Source organism: Sus scrofa, chromosome 15 (assembly GCF_054392235.1).
Source record: "Sus scrofa isolate SSC_HxYL_T2T_F1_AM1 chromosome 15, Sscrofa_HxYL_maternal_Yorkshire_Landrace_v2.0, whole genome shotgun sequence".
Lineage (NCBI taxonomy): Eukaryota > Metazoa > Chordata > Mammalia > Artiodactyla > Suidae > Sus > Sus scrofa.
Window position 1 is genome coordinate 104,297,509 of NC_139397.1, and position 24,246 is coordinate 104,321,754.

Below are 24,246 nucleotides of genomic sequence, written 5' to 3' on the forward strand. Positions count from 1 at the left end.
GTGTAGTTTGGGGTATACAGAACATGAGCAGTTTGGTCATTATAAAAGGTTAATATTAGTAAAGTTTTTAAGTTAAATTTTAATTCTCAAAATTTGTTTTCATAGATAGGGATATTATAACCTTGATAACTTCTTTTAAAGCTAAGACAATTTTCAATTACATTACTGAAAAAGAAAAGCATCACTACTACCATTTAAATCATATAATCATTCAGTAGCCTAAAATAAAAGTTTTTGGCTGAGTTAACCTGCCCTGCCTGAATCTTTGTACCTTCATCTGTTTCATGAACCAAGGATTAATTAATGTAAAATATTCCTTTCTATCCTGTATCATTTAGGATGGTTTGCACTACAATGGCAGGAAATGCACCTTTAAATTGGTTTTATCAATGGAGGAATTTATTACAACACATAGAGAAATTGCAGAGCTCTGGTAGACTCTGAGGCTTGTTGAAGCAGCAGTTCACATATGACATGTATGACCCAAGATCTTTCCATTTCAGTCTAGTACTGGTAGGGTTGATGACATATTGGCAGGAGAAGTTCTAGGCATCACATCCAGACCCAGAGATGTCCATTGATAGAGGGGATATAACTTTATGACTTTCTTATTGAAGATAAGACTGTTTTTGTAGAAGCAGTCTTGCTGATTTTCCATCATGTCTGATGGATTAGAGTTGGGTCAAATGAATATTGTTATATTAATCAATAGCCGGGAAGGTGAACTGAACTGTCTATGCCTTCTCTTGGGACTGGATAGAGGTTCACTTTACCATGAAATGTGTAGCTGTGTGCATAGCTCGTGGGGGTGGCCACCTGGATAAAACTGGGAATCTATGACCAAAGAAAGAGCAGGAATGTATCATGATTAGGCAAATATTCGTGTCCACTACACAATGCTCAAAACATATGGCTGTATTCATGATCAGCAATTATGAATGGAAATGAGATCAGACAAAGTAAAACTAATCTGAATTTGAATAGAGTTCTCAAATATCACTCTAGGCATTTCTACCCAAGCTTCACTAACCATTTAAACCTTTGTTAGAATCAGCTTAAAAATAACAGTGCAGATTTGCATTGGTAACACTAATCTGAATACTTTCAATGAGTTAAATATTTAGGCATCATGATGCTTAATGATGCACTGATTAGAGAGAAGATTAAATGCTAAATCCAAGTAACCAAATGACCTCAGGAAATTGGCACATGAAATAACCAAAGCATTTGCCAAACTGCAGACCTTCACTGTCCTTGAGGACTTGTAAGCTTAAGCCAGCTCTTGTGTTACCATTACTTAAGTACTGTGAGTAGGGAACCCTGTATGATACTGGCATGTCAGGAAATGAGAAATACAATCCTGAAAATCAAGCTAATGTTGCCATGATCATCATACAAAATAATTTCACTGAGCAGATCAGATGAGAGCAGCTAAGATATGAAATAAATAATTATAGGCAATGGCAAACAGCACTTATTGAATCCTTATTGTGTGGTAACAGGCAATATTTTAAGTGAACTAGAGGTCTGAAACAAATATAGAAGGCAGATGCTGTTATTACTGTTGTCATCCTCATTTTATAGATGAGAAAATGAGTCGTAGAAAGGATGGGAAAGCCATGTGGTTAGTAAATGGCTGAGCTGGTAATCCCTGCCATTGGGACATGGCACCAGAGCCCACATACTATTAAACATTATGCTATGCTACTATTACTATGGTGTCTTTGCTGATAGAAATATAAGGGAGAAGAAATATATAACTTCCATAGAAGAACTGGCCTTATTTCTGAGAAGAGATAGGCATTTATGAACCTGCTTGAGAAAAGATTAGGCAAAATTTAATCATTTTATCATTCTAGGAGGTATAAAAAGTATATAAATTATTTTAGTTTATCTCTCAAATAGTGACTTATTTTTCTGTTTTCAGTATAGTATGTGTTTATTTATACCACTAAGTAAAATCTTTTAAAACCATGTGGCTTCTATTCATTTCCAAACTACAGGGTAGTTAGAAGATATGGAAATGCACTTCATAAGAATAACATCAGAATTCCAAAATCTACTTATAAATTTACTTTAAATCTGGGTAAAATTTTTCTCCTAAAAATAATGTCCAGCGTTTTTATTAGATGTAAGTTGGCCTAATGAAAAAAAGTGTTCTTCTTGAATGAATGATTGAATTCGTAAATAACTTTGACTTAATAGATTGTTAGAAATACTTCTGTTAATCTTACATTTTCCTTGTATTCCTGAAAAATATTTTCTGTACAAAAACTGTTTTTCAGGATACTTGGAAGTTATATAAGGCAATAAACATCCCAAAGCTCTAAGCAGCCTATGTAGTTACCTCTTGGTATTTATGGAGATTGGTTACAGAATCTCTTACAGATACCAAAATGGGAGTATGCTCAAGTCATGTATAAAAGGGCGTATTATTTGCATATAACTTTTACGTATCCTCCTGTATACTTTAAATAATCCTAAGATTATTTATATTACCAAATACAATGTCAATGCTATGTAAATAGTTGTAAATACAACAAAAGTTCTTTGTAAATAGTTATGGGTATTTGGCAATTTCAAGTTTTGCTTTTGAGAACTTTCTGGATTTTTTTTTTTTTTTGTCTTTTTAGGGCCACACTCACAGCATATGGAGGTTCCCAGGCTCTGATTCGACCCCCAGGCTAGGGGTCGAATCAGAGCTGCAGCTGCCAGCCTATGACACAGCCACAGCAACACCAGATCTGAGCCGCGTCTGCAACCTACACCACAGCTCATGGCAACTCCAGATCCTTAACCCACTGGGTGAGGCTAGAGATCGAACCTGCGTCCTCATGGATGCTAGTCAGATTCATTTCTGCTGAACCACGACGGGAACTCCAAGAACTTTTTGGATTTAAAAAAAATCTTCTTCATCTACAGTTGGTTGAATCTGTAGAGGCATGAATACAGACAGCCAACTGTAGCCAAAATCAAATATTAAGAATCACATGAGCTCCATTTAATGGTGATGAAAGTTAAAAATAAGTGATTGACAGTAAATAATAAAAAACAAATATTTGGTATTGTTGTACATCATGAAGGACATACTTGAGATATGATATCAAGGCAGCCACAGTATCAGGCATACCTTTTTATGTTGCACTTCACTTTATTACACTTTGTAGCTACTACTTTTTTTTACAAGTTGAAGGTTTGTGGTATCCCAGCATTGAGCAAGTCTAATGTGCTACTTTTCTAAAAATATTTACTTTCTGTCTCAGTGTCACATTTTACTAATTCTTGCAATATTTCAAACTTTTTCATTATTATATTTGCTGTTTTGATCTGTGATCAGTGATCTTTGATTTACTACTAGAACTCTGAAGTCTCAGTTGATGGTTAGCATTTTTTAGCAATAAAATATTTTTAAATGAAGGTATGTGAATTTTTTAAACTTAGTGATATTGTGCAATTAATAGACTACAGTATAGTATAAACATGACTTTCATAGGTAATCAGCAAATCAGAATAATTTGTATGACTCACTTTATTGTGATATTCACATTACTGTGGTGATCTGAAACTGAACCTGTGTTCTGCCTGTAAATTCCTTCAAAGGGAGCCTTAAATGAATGACATGAAGCAATTCTGGAAAACAAGAGCAGCAAAAAGACTGGACTGGTAGAAACTGACATTGGAAGTGCATTGTGAGGAAGAAGGAATTCTCACTTGACATGGGGCATTGTTTGTAACAAGTCAGAACTGCATCATCAAAGGTCCTGTAAATATTCTAGGGAGTAGATAAACATCTGTGGACATTGGGAAAGGACTCTTGGTCACTGTTTACCTGAAAGAAGGATAATGAGGGGAATGTTTTCACAATGTTGGCACTTTTATAATGGCATATATAATAATGTAAAACAATGATTAAATCCTCTTAAATTAAAATTAGTTTTATAGTGAATAAAATACCACCTGCACAAACATGATATTAACAGCAGAATACAGCCAATGGCGTGTAGCATTTCTACAGTAAAATTTTAGGAAATAACTAGAAGTATATGTGATAAGACAATATAGAAACGCAGCAGAGCCCTTTCCATTTGCAAAAATAAATGTTCATTTCTCTCAATCACAAAACTTTTCTAAAATAATTTGAATGTATGCCTCTTTTCTTCAAATTATATTTTAGTTATTTTATATTGTTGCTTGAAATCATTGGTAAGAGGGCAAATTAACATCTAGTTTGATTCAAATGAGGTAAGCTACTTTGCCTGCCAGCCCTTTCATTCATTTTATTGCAGTTTAGAAACATTTTATCTAAAGGGAAAAAAAAGATTTAGTGCCACTGAATTTCTGGAATAATCAAGTGGTATTAGCAGCTTGATTTTCTTAGAAATCAGGTTCATTTTTTCCCTCCAACTTAATATCATAAAGTCTAAAGGCAAATGAAATGTTCTAAATTCATGGAACAGTATCCCTGGGAAAATGCTCTTAGTGCAAATTGCTAACCAGGAACAAATTACTGCAATTAGAGTTACCTGAGTGGCATTGTAAGGCCACTCTGCCACACTAGTTATACGAGTCCAGAATCTTTTTTACATTAATATTAAAAGTGAATAAAAGAAGATATTTAACGATTATTCATTTGAGAAGGTGATTTTGTGTCATAAGGAATTCTTCAGAGTTTAGACTCTTGTAAATCTAGAGCAATTATAGGTCCTTTGGGAAGTTCAACAACATTTATATCTTTAAATAAAAGCTATAAGAAAAATCACTCTTTGCAAGCTCACTGTAGAATAAAAACTGTGCATTTTAAAAAGAATCTTGAATTCACTCTGATTTGCCTGCATAAATCCGTATGTATCCATATAATTATAATCAGGAATTGTATGGACCTTTAATCCATGATAATCTCCCTCGGTAATCTTTAAGTTTTATTTGATGAGAAAATTGAAATGAAACTGCTTAAAACTGTTACATACCGTAGAAATAATGAGTTAATAGGCAAGAAACTAAAGTAGTCAGAAAGAAATCAGAAGTACTACAGAAGTCAAGATCTTTCTAGGCTTCAGTGAGGATAAAAGGAGAGTGAGAGGTCACTAAAATTTATACAATAGCCTCTCTTTATTTCTCTCTATTTCCCTATCTATCTATCCATGTGTCTATCTTTATAGAGATAGAGATAGTATATAACTCATTTTAGTTAAAACTTCAACAGCGAGTGAAACTTGTACTGAACTAAAGTTAGTGCAGAATTACTAAAATCTTTTTTTTATTTTTTTATTTTTTTTTTATTTTCCCACTGTACACCAAGGGGGTCAAGTTATCCTTACATGTATACATTACAATTACAGTTTTTCCCCCACCCTTTCTTCTGTTGCAACATGAGTATCTAGACATAGTTCTCAGTGCTATTCAGCAGAATCTCCTTGTAAATCTATTCTAAATTGTGTCTGATAAGCCCAAGCTCCCGATCCCTCCCTAAGAATTACTAAAATCTTAAACAAAATGTAATTCTTTAAAATGCTTTAAAATTTCTTCAGATAAATTCTTTAAAATTTACATTATTATTTTAAAAAATATTTCTTATAGTATTTGGTCTTTAGAACTATGCTCTCAAATTTGAAATTCCTTAAGTGATAACTTGGATAAAGACCAAGAATCAATTTTCATCAAACTTTTCAGGAAGAATTGTACAATAGATGACAGAATTAGAATCAAAGAGTATCTCTAAAGACAAAAAAAGTTAAAAAATACGGTAAATTTTAACAAAAATAAATATAACATCTACTATTTTGCTTCAATACATTAGTTTGATTACTTAAACAACATAAATTCAGTTTAAATAGAGTATAATATGTCTGATTTAAAAATATCTTTTTCCAATTAGAAAACATTACCATGTAATTTGTAGAAGGCAAATAAAATAATTTAGTTAATAAATTTTGTTTGTGCTATACGTAGCAGGTATACATAATTGTGTAGTGTATAGAGTATACATACAGACCGTGTAAGTATACACTATGCATATAGTATACATACACCATACTATATAGTATACATGTGATATATATGTATACTACACATATTATACATATAGCATATACACTATATACACACATATAGTATATATATATATATATATATATAGTATTTGTGTATATATGGTGTGTATACACACATACATATAGAGTATACATAAAGTGCACTCCCTACCCTTAATTAGCTTATAACATATTAGAGGATATAATGATGATATACTGTAGTATGACCATGACTGTGACATGATCAGGGTCGAATGTAGAGAGAGCACACCTCACCCTGATTGGCAGGAACAAGAAATGTCCTCTGAGAGTGATGACACATAAGCTGTGTTTTAATAGTGCTTCTTGGCTGCATAATAAGGTTATGGAAGAGACAAATGTGAGCTAAAGTTGGGGAAGTAGAGAGGTCATTGATCATCAGAACCCCAGGATGGAATGCTAAAGATGTTGGCCTTTATCCTGTGTGTTATGAAAAAGCTGTTGTGATATTTAAGCCACGGAATGACAAGTGTATATTTTAGAAAGGTTGCTTTAGAAATAGGATAGAATGTGGAGAGACACCAGGGTTTTTAAGGAGTCCTAAAACATGAGAGACTGGAAAAAAAGATTTGCAACATAACTTATTCAAATATTTCATACTGTCATTTATCTCTGTGTTATAATGTCACTTTTATTCATAGAAGAAAATGAACCATGTTAATTTTGCTTCAAGTCTTTAATCTAGACTAGTGCTTTGAAACTGTTTTGTTTTGTTTTTGTTTTTTGATTACTGCTGAGTGCTGCCAGAGCACACTTCAAGGAAAAAAGAAGCATCTGAGTGGCTGAGCCACCAGACCTTTGGGAGTCTTAGGGTCAAAAATTATTTGTAACTGGAGTGGATGTATTACAGAGTACACCACACTGAATTAAAGAGTGAACAATGCTGCATTATGTATACATAAGAACTCTATGTTGATTCTAAAAGGTGAAGGTCTCATTCTGGTGTAAATTTGCAATCTGATAATGATGAAAAAATTGAACAGAAAGTTTCTAAAAGGTCTGTATTTACTATCCTTAGAATTATTGTGATACATGTGTGTGTGTTTTATATATATATATCTACAGGTGTTTGTTCTTGTACATATTTTATCCATATATGTATATATAGACTAGATTTTTTTTTTTCTTTTTAGGGTTGCACTCGCAGCATATGAAGGTTCCCAGGCCAGAATCAGAGCTGCAGCTTCTGGCCTGCTCCACAGCCACAGCAATGCAGGATCCAAGCGGCGTCTGTGACCTATACCACAGCTAGCTCACAGCACCTGCAGATCCTTAACCCACAGAGCGAGGCCAGGGATCAAAACCTGCATACTTGTGAATACTAGTCAGATTTATTTCCGCTGCGCCACAATGGAAACTTCAGACTAGATGTTCTTTAAGAAGGTTTTTGGGAGCTTTTTTCTTTCTAAATTACTCACCAATTGTAAGAGTTAAACACTTCTCTACTCTTCCCCTAAAAATACAAAATAGACACTGCCATGGAGAAAAAGTTCAGAAATTTAGATCAGCTATGCAATTGACATATGAGAAGTGCTTTGATTGGCAATGATTCTCAGCTAGAGACTGTACCTTCCCTAAGACAGCTTCTAGAAATGGGCATGTTTGAGATTTTCAGTGATTGGTGGCTACTGCAGACATTTAGTTGGAAGGACTGGGCATGCTAAACACCCACAAGGCTCATGATATTCTCACTCAACAAAGAACTGTTTCACTCAAAATGTCAATAACACTAAGAAACATGGGTATTTTGGTTCATGCTAAAGGAGATAAAATGACACTTGAAGGTACTATTATGGTAGAAATCAAGGGTATTTCATATTTTAGCTCTTTTAGCAGCCATTCCTTGGCATATAATTTTTCATACATACCCTTCAGATTCTGATTTTGAAGGCTTGTATCCCTTTAGTTCCTATGGTTCTGATGATTTAAGTCTTTAATCCCGACTTCTGCTTTCTTCTCTATTCTTTATATTCTCTATTCTTCTATATGTATTTTTACTTACCATTCTTTACTACTGTATTTATGAAATATACACTGAACAAAACATAATGTCCTTGAAACATTGACTTCAGAATTGTTTTGATTCATAACAAAGGCATCATCCCGATTAGTAATAAATTTAATGTTACTTTGCTTCACAGTCTTGTGTATATGTAAAAAAAGTCCATTATATTACACTGACAAAGAAAATTTAGAGAAGCAACAATTTACATAGTTAATAGTTGAAGTGATTAATATTTGAGGCAGTTATTTGGCTTCTTTTTTTCTTAATTTTTCAGTAAGAGTATAGTTGATTTACAATGTTATGCCAGTTTCTGCTGTAGAACAAAGTGACCCAGTCCTACATATACACATACACATATACATTCCCTTCTTTATGGATTCATATTTATATCCATTAATTATTTGCTTTACCTATATGTATATTTACATAGATGTATATGTATTTTAAAAATAAATTTACTAAGTAATGGAAAATTTGTCCCTTCCCATTTTGCCAGCCAATTTCATAGCTATATTGATACATAGCATTTCAGTAAACATTGTTTGAACATCTGGTGTTTTTAATTGCTATGCTTATGTCATAATATGCATATCTGAATATTCTTTCTGGCTCTTTTTCTTTTCAGAGTTGCTCCCATTTGATTATGAGCAATTAGACTGTTGCATAAACATTACAACTTACCATGATAAGCTTCTTTTTCTTACATGTTCATGAAGAGCTTACAACATAAATACTTTTAGGGGGAACATTCTACAATTTATTATTAAAATTCTGAGTATCGTATATTTTTTTTCAGAACAGTAGTCACTGTAGGTAAAAAAGTAGCTTCCATATTGTCATATTTGCTTTGGAGAAATTACCTGATATGAAGGAGATCTATTAATGACCCATTTAGAACAAACAGAACCACAAACAGCCTATGACTAAATCCTGTCGCCTAAAATATTCATAGTGAACATATATATACACTGTGAGTATAGTTAAAAATCATTAGAATTAAAATCTCTTTCTTTACATGAGACATATTAGTAAAAGAATTGCTTCCAAGCAGGAGCTGTATATTTCGAATGAGTGGTACAGTATAGAGAGATCAGGTGTGTATTTTTCTTATGGAGGGAAATGCCAAATTTAAAATAATGTTTACATAAAATCTGGAATAATGCTTTTTGAGATAAATTTGTTGATTCCAAATAACACCAGATAATTGTCATGATAAAACTTAGAAGTACATACTTATTTCAAAATCACAGCTTTCAGTATAAACTACTTGTTTTATTTAAAAAATGTAAAAAATATGAAGTATAATTCATCACATTGGGGACTTAAAGAGAGATGTAGGAGTGGCATCTCTTCTGATGTTAATACAAGTGCTGAGGGATAGGTAAGATTTCCAAAGAAGAAGGATCCGGGAAAGACATTGAGAAGGTAGATTAATACAGAGTGTGTTGGAAAGATGCTCAAAATAATAGTGTGGTTAAATTCATGTGGAAAAGGAGTGGAAAAGTAAATCAGAAAAGTATAAAGTCTTTAGTTTGTGAAATCCTTTAAGGGGTTTGGACTTTTGTTAATAAATTTTTTTTTTTTTTTTTTTGGAGAAAGAATGAAAAACTCAAATCTAATGTCTTTGTCTTGTTTCCTAGGAAAGTAGTGCCTGAGGCACAGGCTTACATGTTCCTTTTTTCTTAGGGAATACATCTCAAAGAACAGAAGTAAGGGACATGAGACTGAAATTGGGGAAGAGAAAGAGCAGGAACTAAGTTAGTCACTTCTAAATGTGACTTGATGTTTTGTCCTTGAGGGAGGTACCCCAAGAAGCCATATAAACTGAATTGGGACTGTTCTTTATGATGAGAAAGGAGAAAGTAAGAATAATTTAACCATTTCTTCTCAAATTGCAGTGGTTAAACAGTCACCCCATGAATTTTTAATACTCTTGCTCTTCTGCATTGTAAGTTGAGGCAGTGTCACATTGCACCTATTTGAGGTTGATCATAAGCTAAGCAGAATTGGAACTGGAAGCTAATGAGGCATAGAAATATTTAATGATTTCTGATATGATGATGTTCTAGAAAAATTGGCATGGCAGCATAATTGAAAAAATGTTAAAGACAGGGTGCCCAATTAGAATAAAAATTAGATAGTTCAGGTAAACATAGCAAAGACTTTTATTAGCATAGTAGTATTTGGAGTGAGAATAAAAGAACAACAAGAAACTATAGGAAAAAAATATATCAGGCCTACCAGGTGACTGGATATGGGATAGAAGGCAACAAAAATGATACCACATTTCTTAGCCTGATTTGAATGGTAACGCCATTCACATAGGAAGTGATTTTGTTTTTCATCTTTTTTTATGAGAAGATTTTAATGTTAAATATGCTTTAGACCTAGAATTCAAATGCATTGATTTCATTAGTAAAGATTCTCTAACATACATACAGAAAGTGTAGATAAACAGAAAATACAGAATACATTTTCATTTCTGCAGGGAATAAATACATTTTCTGTTTCCTATCTCTGAGTACAACCTTAGTCATTTGTGAGGTAACCCAAGAAGTCAGGGGATGACTTTTTCTCCAAAAGAATAATGACATCTATTCTTTTTGTTTCCCAGAAAGAAATGTAAGATTGCTACATGATCAAAGGTTCACTTCATAGAATTTCTATAGAATTTTTAATACAAAAATAACTCTCCACCCCACCCCCACAAACAATAGCTGTGCATTTTGACAAGTGGATATTTCATGTTGGGGTGGAAGAAGATATAGTTGAGTGTTTAAAAAAAGAAATAATGGCTAATATTATGTGGCTGTTAACTGAGCAAAGAACTGGTAACTGACATTACTTCCATTCCTACCAGTAGAGCCACCTTGTTCACAAGCCCACTGGGCAATGACAGGGATGGCAGACTGGTATTCACAGAAAGGTTAGAGTTAGGGTTATTGGATAGGACAGGTTATCCTATTCATTTGATTATTAAAACCCTCCTCTGCTGAAGTAGTGCTTTGGTGAGCATGTCCCTGGGACACAAATATCTTCACATTTTTCACCCATTCAGAGATATCCATCCTCATAACTTTTCTCCAGACTTCCTTGTTGTCAATTTTTAAATCAAGTTTCTTCCAAATCCCTGACCATCCAATCAAACCATTGGCCACCATTCATGAATATATAATCACTTGCTTGGCCCTTTCTCCAACCAAGCAAAGTGAACAACCATGTGCTTTGCTCAAAGTTATATCCATTGGGAGGATTTAACTTCATCATTTCCCTTCAGGAATGTCCCAGAAAAGGCTGTTCTACAGCTGTCCACTTTTGGGTGATGCTTGCATGTCATGAAGAACCATTTGTAAACCAGACCCAGGTCTTCTCTTCCTTTGTCAGCAGATCAAACAGGAGACCATGGGTTCATGCTAGGAGAGAGAAGATAGGATAGCAGGAATGTAGACCATGGGCATCTGGGCAACTTTGTCATGGAACTTACTTGTGCCTTCAGGGCCTCTTGAAGCCGTTTTCATAGAAACTGCTTTCATTTCATGGTGTAGTGCTGTTGGGAATGCCCAGCTTTATGGCTTTCTGGGTCAGATGATTGAGCATCTTGCTTTAATGCCATTTAGATGACTGAGAATTTCCGAGCCTAATAACATCAGGGAATGCCCAGGAAGGCATCAGATGAGTATCTTCCATCTTTTTTAACACCTGCCCAGCAGGACTGCTTTGTTTTAGAGCATACTTAGGACCATGTTTCCTTTCACAGAGACGTGCTGAAGTAACTTTGTTTGCATTCTATACTCCAGTGTCTATGGGATATCTGATGTTGCACAATATCCAATTTTGCACCTGTTACTGAAGCTTGTCTGTGTTTAATTATTTATAACTTTTATAGCAAGTGTGCCCTGTTACTGCTATACATTTACTAAGTTCCTTTTACAGAATAGAACAGCAGTCCAGGCATAGTTTATATATGTATTTCAATAATTTTAGTAAAAAATCTCAGTCTACCAAAAGTCATGGTATGTCACCTTTTTAAAAACATTTAAAAAAATTATTAAAATATAGTTGATTTACAGTGTTGTATATACTAACTTTTTTATTTAAAATTCTTTACCTGAAGTACTGGGTTTATTAATTTAATAACAATAACAGATTCAAGGTTACTAATAATCTGCTGCTTTAAAACACACATTGGTTAATTAGAACTAGCCTTGAAAATCCGAATATAGTATTGTATTATTAAGTTGAAAATATTTTAATATTTTCTAGGTTGTAGACTTGCCTTACCCCCAAATTATCCATCTAGGTACTTTTAGTATGTCTACATGTGGGATTTTTTTATACAGTATGAACTCACTAAATGTGTGGTACTATGATCTATGACAAGAAAAAATATACCTATGTAAACATGTAAACTGTGTATAAATAACCTCTGCTTATTGACTAAAAAAAAGCTCATGGGATTTTAATCTGTGAACAACTTCGTCCTTCCTTCCTGCCTAAAACATCTCAAGAATCTCCCACTGCACTCAGAATGACATTCAGACTCCTTATTTTAAGTCACTATATGACCTGCTTACTACTCCAATCCCATATACCACTTCACATCTTTTAAACTCCAGCCTTACTGCCTTTACAAGCCTTCACATGACTGGTCCTTTTTTGTTAATCAATCTTCACCTCCAAACATTATCTCCCTGGATAGAACTTTCCTGACCATAAAATCTTACTGCCTTGCACTCCTTTTTTATTTCTTCACTCATTTCATTTTCTTGAGAAATATATTACCCAATGAAATTACCTTGTTAGTGTCTTTGAGATGACACTAGGTTGAAGAGTAAAAGTTTGAAGAGGCTTTGTGCTGCCCTTTGGGGTCAAACCCAGTCTTCCTCTTGGTCTGAAGGCTGGCCTCAAATTGTCACTGTCTGTTTTGACTCTGAAACTTAAAGATTTTACTCAAGAAGGAGGTTATTTTAGGTTCTTTTTTTACCTTCACAAATGAATCCCAGGGATATAAATGAGAAGAAATATTGGTGGGATGGTCAATTTATTTGTAAACTTCAAGGGGCCAGGAGATGGCCAAATATCTAGTTAGACATCATTCATGGGTGTTTCTGTGAGGGTGTTTCTGGAAAAGATTAGTATTTGAGTTGGTCCACTCCATAAAGCAAGTGGCCTTCTGCAGAGTGAGTGGGCATCGCCCAAGCCATTGAAGGCCTGAACAAAACAAAAGGCAGAAGGTTGAGTTCTCCCTTGGCTTAATTACTTCTGCTAAACATCAGTCTTCTGCTTTCAGTCCTTCTGGATCTCAGAATTTAAGATGTGCACTGAATTCTGCACCATTGGTTCTGAGGTTCTCAAGCCTTCAAACTATACCACTGACTTTCCTTGGTTTCCAGCTTCTAGACTCCAGATGGTGCAACTTCCCAGCCTCCATAATCATGTGAGCCAATGCCTTATAATCAATCTGTCTGTCTATTCCTCCTGTGTATCCTATTGTTTCTACCTTTCTGTAGAACCCTAACTAATGCAATTGGGGATATATTTAGCCTTCATTCATATAGTTTATTCATATAGAGAATTAAATCAATTGAAAATATATGCATGTTTATCTTTGACTATTTTCTCATGTGTTTCCACTGTTATTCTGAGGGCAATCTTGTAAATGAATTAACTATAAGAAAGCTGGAAGTTGAATATGAAAAATACTTTTATATATTTAAAATAATTTAAAATGATGTAGAAGTTCCCATGTGGCTCAGCAGGTTAAAGATGCAGAGCTGTCACTGCTGCGGCTCAGGTCACTGCTGTGGCATGAGTTCAGTCACTGGACCAGGAAATTTTGTATACTGCAGACGCAGTCAAAAAAAATGATACAGGTTGAGTATGAGTGATGAGTCTCAAGTTCACTGTATCTAAGAACTTTAAAAAGACACCTGATGGTCTTTGATGGAATCTACAAAGAATTGTTAAATGGAAGTGAATTATCTCAGTAAATCAGATATTGTAATAATTGATCCCTACAGGTGATTTCTGGATATATAAGTTTGTGTTGAAGTGAACTTGCTTTTTAATTCTCTGTTCTAAATCTAAGCTTTACAGTATATAGCTTTCAAATTTCTCTAGCTTTTCCTCTTTTTCTTGTGGTATTACACATTTTAATGTCAGCCAGATATTTTTTTTTACCATAAGAGCCTATATATATACAATAACATAAAACACATATGAGCATAAATTATAGGAATTATTTTTGTATATGTATAACTTATTTATATGAATATATAATATTCATATTACTTTGTGGGTGTCATACTAGAAGTTAAAATAGCATTTATTAGATGGGAATGAAACATCTGTATCTAATTATAAATATCATTCCACCTTCTTTTTCTTGAAACAGTGGAAGACTCTCCATGTTATCACCTTCAAATGGTCTTAAGCTCTGAGGTGGTGTGGTTGTGCCAGTAGTTAGGATACTGCTTCTTGATTTCCCAGTTTTTTTATTGTGACAAAGATTGCTGTTTCCTCCTGTGCCAACTCTATATTCTTATCTGGGAGGCACTCCTGGGCAAGCCTGTTTTCCATACTCTCCATTGACTTTATATGCATTAGTTCCCCCTATTGAAGTCCCATTTGCTTAATTAGCTAGGTTGGGTTTTGTTTTCTGAAACTTAAACTTAACTGATAAAAGAATTCAACCCATCCTTTAAGTGCCACAATTATCTAGGAATCTCTCTTGATGAATATCTCAGAAGTCTTTTTTCTATGAATGATAGTAGATTGTGTATGACACCTTAATGAAACTTTACTATGTAGCTATACTTGCATTTCATATTTTCCCTCCATATCATAAGCTCCTCAAAATGCTATGTGTCATATAATGCTATATACCTTATAGTATCTATTTCTCATATTTGGATAATATTTTGAGAGGAAATAAAAGTTTAATTAGATTACTTTACAGAAGTATTACTAAAATCCTAGACAATGAAAATGTTAATGCATTTTTCTTAGATATTTCTTTATAGGTGGTATTATTTATAATTATCAACTATTAAATATTGCTTTTTATACTGTTATTATTCTTTTCCCATACATACAAAAAATTCATATTCAGTACAAGGTAATGAAAAGTTGTCTTTAATGCAAAAGAGAAAATTATATGCCTTCTGAGATGGAAATTAAATTTTATTTGTGTATTGCATATTTAAGTTAATACACATAAGGAATTAAATAACATCATTTTGAGATATTTTAGTGATGTGCAGACACTTAATAAAGAATAGGCTAAGCAATAAGATTTTTAGAAAGTACTGGTGTAGCAATTTAATGGAATATATCTTTAAAAGTTATAATAAATCATTCCATTGTATTTTAATTTTTAACTCTAAATACCACTGATTAAAATTACTGTGTACTGTATCATGGTTTATTATTAAATCCTGTAGGAAAATGTGTTATCTGTTCTGAATGGCTGCCTTGTCAGACTTAAAATACAAAAGCTTTATGGGAAGATTCAGATGTCTTTTTCCATCATCATTTGACAGTCTCAATTAGCAAAAAACGACATCACAGGCAGAGGTATACACTATTCTCTTGCTGCCTACATTTAACTTTATCTATTTTATTTTAATGTTAGCAAGGTATTATTATTATTTATGGGCTGCGCCCATGGCGCGTATAAGTTCCCAGGCCAGAGATTGAACCCAAACCCCATCAGTGACCATGCCAAATCCTTAACCACTAGGTCACCAGGAAACTCCACCAGTTATTAAATAATGCATTATCATTTGTGTGTCTAGAAGCTACTACCTATCTAAGTTTTATAATTCTAGCCATATTTCGTATGTTAAAATATCTTTAAATTTAATCAGAAAAGAGCATTTTCAAAAATGACTTCTGCAACTGTTCCAAAGGGCCTCCCACACACCTATATTGATGACAAAGCCATTCATAGAAAAGTGAATGCCCTCAAATGCCATCATTTCCTTAAACACAAGAAAAAATCACAAGTTCAACTGTTATCTATTAGAATCATTAGAGCAGGCCAACCAGACCATGAACTCTTTTTTGTGTGTATTTGAGGACAATGCATAGTTCATATGTTGGTCTATCTGAATTTGAATGTTTTGGTTTTTTTTGTTTTTTTGTTTTTTCTTTTTATGGCTGCATCTGCAGCATAGGGAAGTTCCCAGGCCAGGGATCAAATTGGAGCTGCAGCTGTCAGCCTATGCCATAGCCACAGCAAGACCGGATCTGAACTGCATCTGCACAGTTCTGCAGCTTGTGGCAATGCTGGATCCTTAACCTACTAAGCAAGGCCCGAGATCAAACCCTCATCCTCAAAGACACTGTGTCAGGTTCCTGACTTGCTGAACCACAAAAGGAACTCCCGAATTCTTTCTTTTCTTTTCTTTCTTTCTTTTTTTAAATGTGAGTTTTTCCATGACATTCTTGTGAGGGACTAGCTTACTCTGAGATATGGCGATAAATACATTGCTATTTTATATAGCCTCAAAATTTTCTCTTTAAATAGATCTTAATGATTTTTGCTTTGCAGCAGTAATTCTAGATAAATGCATCTTTCTGGCTTTGGCGTTCTTCCGTGTAACACTGGTAGCCAGACCAAGAGCCTATTGCATAACCCATGACTGAGGGAGTGGGCTAAGGAAAACTTTGGACATTTTTTGAAGCAAAATTGTAAAAATTTTTAGTGGGAAAGTTTTTCCAGACCCTAAGAGACAAAAAAAAAATTTGAGGCCTCAAATGCTGATGATTCTGCTGGACTGAATGTTCTGTGTGATGAGTGGGAATGGGAGAACATATTATTAATGGGCAATGGCTCCTAGGTGACACAGGCAACAGTGGGTGCATAGCCAAGCTACTGAAAGTGCTAAGTGTTCACCTCTGTGAAAATATGCCCAAATTTGGACCTGAGCTTTGCAGTTCTTCACACTTATTAAAAAGATGAATAAATGACATAAGCACAATGCTTTTTAAAAGGTAATTGGTATATAATTCTCCAAAATTTAAGTTCTTCAATATTTTATAGTTGTTTCAAAAAATATTTAGTTTTATTTATAAAAGAAAAATGTGTATAGATTGCGTTTGGACTATCAGATTTTTACCTTGGTTCTTCTTCACTGAATATGCTTTGCCTTGCATAGTTACTGGCCTATGATAGGCATTTATTGCAATAATACACGTTTCAAGCCAATGCTCAAACATTGTTTTATGCCAGTAGGACTAATGTACCTGAGGGTAATATTTTTGTGAACAAACCCATTTAAGGAATCCAGGATTACTTTAAGCTTTGTAACTTATAAGTAGTACATTGTGTGTTCAATTTAAGCCACTTCACTTTGTCATAATTATCAGAAAGTATTATTTGAATTTTAATTTTAGTAAACAGATAAATGATTATTTAGAAAAACAAAGAAATACTATGGCTCTGGAATCACTAGGAATTTAATTGAGGCATATAACCATATTTTTCACATACCTTTCATATACCTGTAGTTTGTGATTATTAATATTTGAGATAACTTCCTTATGCATTTCCCCAGATAGTACTTTTACATTGTTATTATGGCATTACAAATATTGTTTTATATTCTATTTTTTCCAGTTAATGTTTTAATACAAGCACTTTAATCATGCTATATTTTTTCTTTTAATAATGCTATATAATACCTGAATAATTGATATAATAGTTGCATAATACCTCATGATTTATGGATCAGTAAAATCTTTAAAATTACAGTCAACAAAAATAAAACTTCATATTTATTAAAAGGCAGAATGGCATGAAGATCTCAGTTGTGTGGTATCACATAGTTTAAAATTGAATGAATTATTGAATATTTAGATGTGTGGCTGTTGGAGCCACTCACCTTCAGTTGTCCATATTCTATCACTAGACTTGACAAAAGCTCACCAAGTGGGGTGGATATAAGAAAAGCTGTAGCTGTGTGTGTGTGTGTGTGTGTGTGTGTGTGTGTGTGTGTGTGTGCGCGCACGCGCATATGCATGCAAATATAAAGAGAGGTGTAACCAGTATAAATAGAGAAGAATAATTATTATTAAGTGACTGTAAATGTCAGAGGTAATTCTTTGTGTTTTGTATATGTAATAGAATTTCTATCCCCACAACTGACTTCTTTGACCACAGTCTGAAACACTGGAAGAGTATGTGTGGAAAGGCTATCATAACTTTTCTAAAATCATTAACATGTGGAATTCCCACTTTGACTCAGCAGGTTAAGAACTAACTGGCTGGTATCTGTGAGGATGCGGAGTCAAGGATTCTGGCCTTACTCAATGGGTTAAGGATCTGGCGTTGCTGCAAGCTGTGACGTAGGTCACAGATGCGGTTTGGATCTGGTGTTGCTGTGGCTGTGGTGTAGATCAGCAGCTACAGCTCTGATTAGACCTGGGAACTTACATGTGCTGCAAGTGCAGCCCTAAAAATAAAAATAAATAAATAAAAAATGAAAAATAAAATCATTAACATGTAAACCCCAAGCACTAGAGACATCTCAACCTTTCAAGGTATCAGACTTAAAGACAATCCAGTTAGGCATCATGAAATAATTTGGATAGCTATCTACTCCAACTCGCTGTGAAGAATTACTCCAAAATATATTCATATAATACTATAGAGCTTCTTAAAAATGAGTTTTTATATGTGTCTCTCTCCGATCTTTCTTGTTCTTCAGCTGCCCTGAAATCTTTTTATTATTTGCAGATTCCTAAAATTCCCTAGATTATTTTACCTACTGCCCCTTCATTTTATTTTTTGTGATAAGATCACTTAATATAAAATGTATCCTCTTAGCAAATTTTATACAATTTTAAGTAAATGTTTATTTAAATAATACTGTATATAATACAGTATTATTAACTATAGGCACTATGGTGTATAGTAGATCTCTAGTATATTGAATGCTCTGACCTTACTCCATATCCCCTTCCTTCTATATCTGTTTGTTGCTGTTTTCACCAGTAACACTGTACTGCTTTTCCAGAATAAGTTAGAGTTATTTTAAGCATCTCATTGTTTTACTTTGTGTAATTTTCAAAATCTTCTTAGTAAATGTTCAGGCCTCAACCTGACAAAGATAGAATGTTTTTTCCTAGAGAATGCCGTGGGAGAGAAGAAAGAGATTGTGAATTCATACAAGATTCTTTTTTACTGCGTTATGTCCCAGGAACTGGTGAAGAAGAGCTATCACCTTACATCTAAGATATCAAAGAAACCTATGGTCCTTTTTCTTAGTGGGCTCATAATTATAGGTATTTTTAATAAGTTGAGAAAATAGAGAGATATTGACGGCAAAAGTAAAAATGATTTTTCTAGGTAGTAAAGCATGGCTGCTTTGGTCTACAACACTTACGTTTCAGAGAAAAAAATTGTTCAAAAGTCAGTTTGCCATCAAAATGCTGTGCGAAATAAATCCAGGCTCACCATGGCTGTCCCAGTCAACCTATGCTTAAGTACAGTTATTTCTTGATATCACGGGGATATTGGGTCTAGGATCCACCCCCTTGGCAGAGACCAAACTCCATGTATGCTCAGATCTCTTATGTGAAATAGCACAGTATTTGCATATAACCTACTCATATCCTCCTGTTTACCTCAGATCATCTCTAGATTACTTATAATACCTGATGCAATGTAGATGCTAAGTAAATAGTTAGTGTTGCTGGTGTGTCCAATTCAAGTTTTGTTTTCTGGAATTTTCTGGAATTTTTAAAAACTATTTTCAGTCTGCTTTGGTTGGAACAGGGGATGGAGAACTCAAAAGGAGGGTCAACTGTAACCTATTTGTAGGTCTACATCTGCAGCAACCAATTTAAACACTGCATTGTAATTAATAGGACATGCAAATGAGCCTTCAAAGAAGTTTAAATTTTCTTTTTTATGGTGCTTTATTTAAAATGACTGGAAAATAAATGGTGTGCACAGAAATTTTCCATCTGGAAAGTTTAGGTTTTAGGAATTTTGTGCTAAAATTGGTTATTTAGAAAATGTAAATGTGTAATAGAAGCTATTGTGAATGTTCCCCCAACATGAAGTTAGTTTCTGAATTTTCACATTTGTAACTAAACACAATATATTTAGTTTGTCTATTTATAATTATTTCAGAATTACCTTCAGAAAACTTAGAGAGTGAGAATGCTTTACTCAATGTTGAACATTTAATTTTTAAATATACATTGCGAAGGTCATATAATGTCATTGAAATACTTCAACAATGGAAATTACCACTTCTGGTTTTTATCTAGCTGTATGCTCTATAACTAAATAATAATTAAATAATTTAATTAGATAATTAAAGTGAAATTCTGTTTTATCTTTCCTAGATATGATCATCAATTCTACAAAAATGAATCTTTCCCCCAAAAGTTTCATCAGATCATGAAAAAATTTGGTGTTGAGAGACATCACAAAATAGTCCTGAAACTGCTTCATATTAATAGTTTTTACCCTACAGGAAAGTTTAGGCTTCATTTACAATGTGCAGCCATTTAAAACAGCATAACTTTGCTGTGCTATTAAAGCAATCATCCAATTTAAGAACATTTTACTGTGAAGATGCCATCTGGCATAAAATAGAATCTAGAGGGCAGAATTGGTTTTACCAAGAATTTTTAGAGAAAGTATAAAATAACATGGATAATATGTTAAATATCCTGTACAATATTAAAAATTATCACGAGCTCAGGAGGTAAGGTAGGTGCATAAGCACATTAAGGAAAATTTCTTCTTTTTAAATAAAAACTCATTCTAAAGTACATAAATCATCCATTTAAATGGAAAATGGTCTACCTGATAGGAATTTTTAAAAACTGTATTTTCTGACACGTCACATGCTTAGCAATATACCTGCATATTTCACTGTGATTGGCAGATGAGGATATTCTCCAAAGCAAAGTGACGGGGAGAGCATGCGACATCAAAATATGCATCATAAGGATTATCTTGAGCTGGTTATTTTTAAAATTTTTATTTATATATTTATTTTAGGGCCGCACCCATGGCATATGGAGGTTCCTAGGCTAGGGGTCAAATTGGAACTGTACCTGCTGGCCTAAACCACAGCCCTAGCAAGGCCAGACCTGTGTGGTCTGTGATCTGCACCACAGCTCATGGCAATGCCGGTTCCTTAACCCACTGAGAGAGGCCAGGGATGGAACTTGTGGCCTCATGGATGCTAGTCAGATTTGTTTCTGCTAAGCCAGGATGGAAACTCTTGAGCCGCTTATTTTTGAAGAAACAGCAGATGCAGGAGAAGCTCTGAAAAAAATCAATAGAGGTTACTTTTTCTAAGATACATTTACTTTTATAAAGGAAATCTCCATTTGCAAATGTACGTCCCTCTTAGAAGAGGAGGATGACTACATACATCTCTAGAAACTCTTACCAACGGAGAGGGCAGGAGACAAATCTGCATAACAACCATAATCCTTATTTACTGTGCTTTTCCTAAAACCTCCCATAACTGGCTACCCACTCTGCATAACATCTTCTGTTTTTAGAATGGGATGGTATTTAAGTGATGGCTTAGGCTATTGAGGGGATTTATAGGCTCACCTCCTTTTATTGTGCTTGCTTCACTTTATTGCTCTTTGCAGATACTGTGTCTTTTACAAACTGAAGGTTTGTGGCAACCCTTAGAGCAAGTGTATTGCCACCTTTTTTCCAACAGAATTTGCCCACTTCCTATCTCTGTCACATTCTGGTAATTCTAACAATATTTCAGAGTTTTTCATTTTTACTGTATTATAATGATCTGTGATCAGTGATTTTTGATGTTACTACTAGGAGTCACTGAAGGCTCAGATGAAGATTAGCATTTTGTAGCAACAAAGTAATTTTTAATGAAGGTATACAAAATTTTAAGACAATGCTATTGTACATTTAATAAACTACAGTATAGTGTAAATATAAACTTTATATGCACTGGGAAACCAAAAAATTTGTGACTCTCCTTATTTCATTATTCCCTTTATTGCAGTTGTCTGGAAACATACCCACATTACCTCTGAGATATGTCTGTACTCAGTTTTCTTGTTTTATCTCCCATGTATACAGGAGGTGTACACGTTATTATACTTCTGTTTCTTTTTCTCCTGTTAATGTGTATTTTATTCTCAGCCAAGAACCCAGAAGTATAGAGGGAAGATTATTTTTTCTCCCCTACAGAAGAAATAGTCATTTTGTGGTTCAATATTGCCATAAAATGATTTGGAAAAATGTTTAAATTAAAGATAAAACCTATCTGGAGTTCCCATTGTGGCACAGTGGTTAATGAATCCGACTAGGAACCATGAGGTTGCGGGTTCGATCCCTGGCCTTGCTCAGTGGATTAAGGATCCAGAGCCGTGAGCTGTGGTATACGTCGCAGACACGGCTCAGATCCTGCGTTACTGTGGCTCTGGCGTAGGCTGGCGGCTACGGTTCCAATTAGAACCCTAGCCTGGGAACCTCCACATGCTGTGGTTGTGGCCCTAGAAAAGGCAAAAAGACAAATAAATAAATAAAAATTAAAAAATAAAATAAATAAGATAAAACCTATCTGAAAAGAAGAAATTAAAACAGGTATACTTAAAAGCTCATTTTACATAGATTATAAAAATTACTTTAGGTATAATGTAACTACAAGTATTGGAACTATAATCTTGCATGAATATCAGTCTCATTATTTTATGGGCATAACTTACCATTCAAGAGTACACTATAGTATTTTGATATAAAATTGTAAAAGCACTCATACACTATTATGAGGATATTTCTTCAAGTAAGTTGTTTATTTCAAATATATCTCATTTATTGCTTTCAGCTCATATTACTCTGTTAATTACACATTTGAATCACTGAAAACAACTGCTTACCGTAGGACTAAGTGGCAGTGTTGTACAATGCATAGCAGACTGCAATGATTAGCATTAATACTTTCAGTGTTTCCAGTAATATTTGTCACTAGGTTGGCTTGTAATGTTGTAGAAGTTTGAGGATTTCTATTCAAGTAGTTATTTGTTATTCTTTTGTTCAAATATTTGTAAATGATAAGACTAGATAAATGGATAGATTTAAAAATTTTTTTATTCTGCAAACTTTTTAATTGGCCCATTGACTGGAAGACAACTTGAATCACTATGTAGCATTACAGCTTGAAAAAAATTGTGTATAATGTTGAACTTGTAAGGTTCAACATACTTTTGGCAGGTTTTTTATATCCTTCATCCATACATGTTTTTCTTCTTATTTTAGTTATACTTTTCCTTCTCAAAATCTCTCAACACTTTTTTATAAATTAAATTTTTGCTAAGTTATGTATTGCCATTTAAAGGCTGTTATAATCTTGCAAGCAGCTTGTAGTAAAAGAAACATACTAATAAAATGATGTTCATAAATTCTTAAAGATGGAACAAGAAATGACTTAGAATTACATTTATTACACATATATAAATGAATTAAGTACATAAAATATATGCCCATTTATTTGTTTTAAGTAGAGAGGAAATTATAGTTGCTACAATTTAAAATGATTATGAGTTTGAAATCATGGTAAGTCCCCTAAAAAAGTAGAAGAGGGTATAATGGGAGCTATGGGATTACGAAATAATAGAAATCAGGCAAATCATCAGAGCATATTCTAATATCATACTGCATAGAAGCAAGAGAAAATTTAGGAGGATGTGTGTTAAATAAAATTTCCTGGAAAACAATTCAATTTAAAAAAACGTACTAGGAGTTCCCGTCGTGGTGCAGTGGTTAACGAATCCGACTAGGAACCATGAGGTTGCAGGTTCGGTCCCTGCCCTTGCTCAGTGGGTTAACGATCCGGCGTTGCCGTGAGCTGTGGTGTAGGTTGCAGACGCGGCTCGGATCCCGCATTGCTGTGGCTCTGGCGTAGGCCGGTGGCTACAGCTCTGATTCAACCCCTAGCCTGGGAACCTCCATATGCCGCGGGAGCGGCCCAAGAAATAGCAACAACAACAACAACAAAAAAGACAAAAGACAAAAAAAAAAAAAAAACAAAAAAACGTACTAATACTGATATTGATGTTGGAGATAAAGAATTTTCCTCTACCCTTTAAAGGTTCTTATGACTGGTCTAATCAAATCAACATGAGACAGATTAACAGAAGAAATTCACATTTAATTTTGTA

At 34.0% G+C, this 24,246-nt stretch overlaps 1 protein-coding gene across 2 annotated transcripts in view; it reads left to right on the top strand.

The window, feature by feature from the left end:
• The window catches only part of ZNF804A (zinc finger protein 804A), a 306,700-nt gene that overhangs the window by 98,631 nt on the left and 183,823 nt on the right, over positions 1 to 24,246 (top strand). The gene's annotated exons all lie outside the window — the stretch shown is intronic.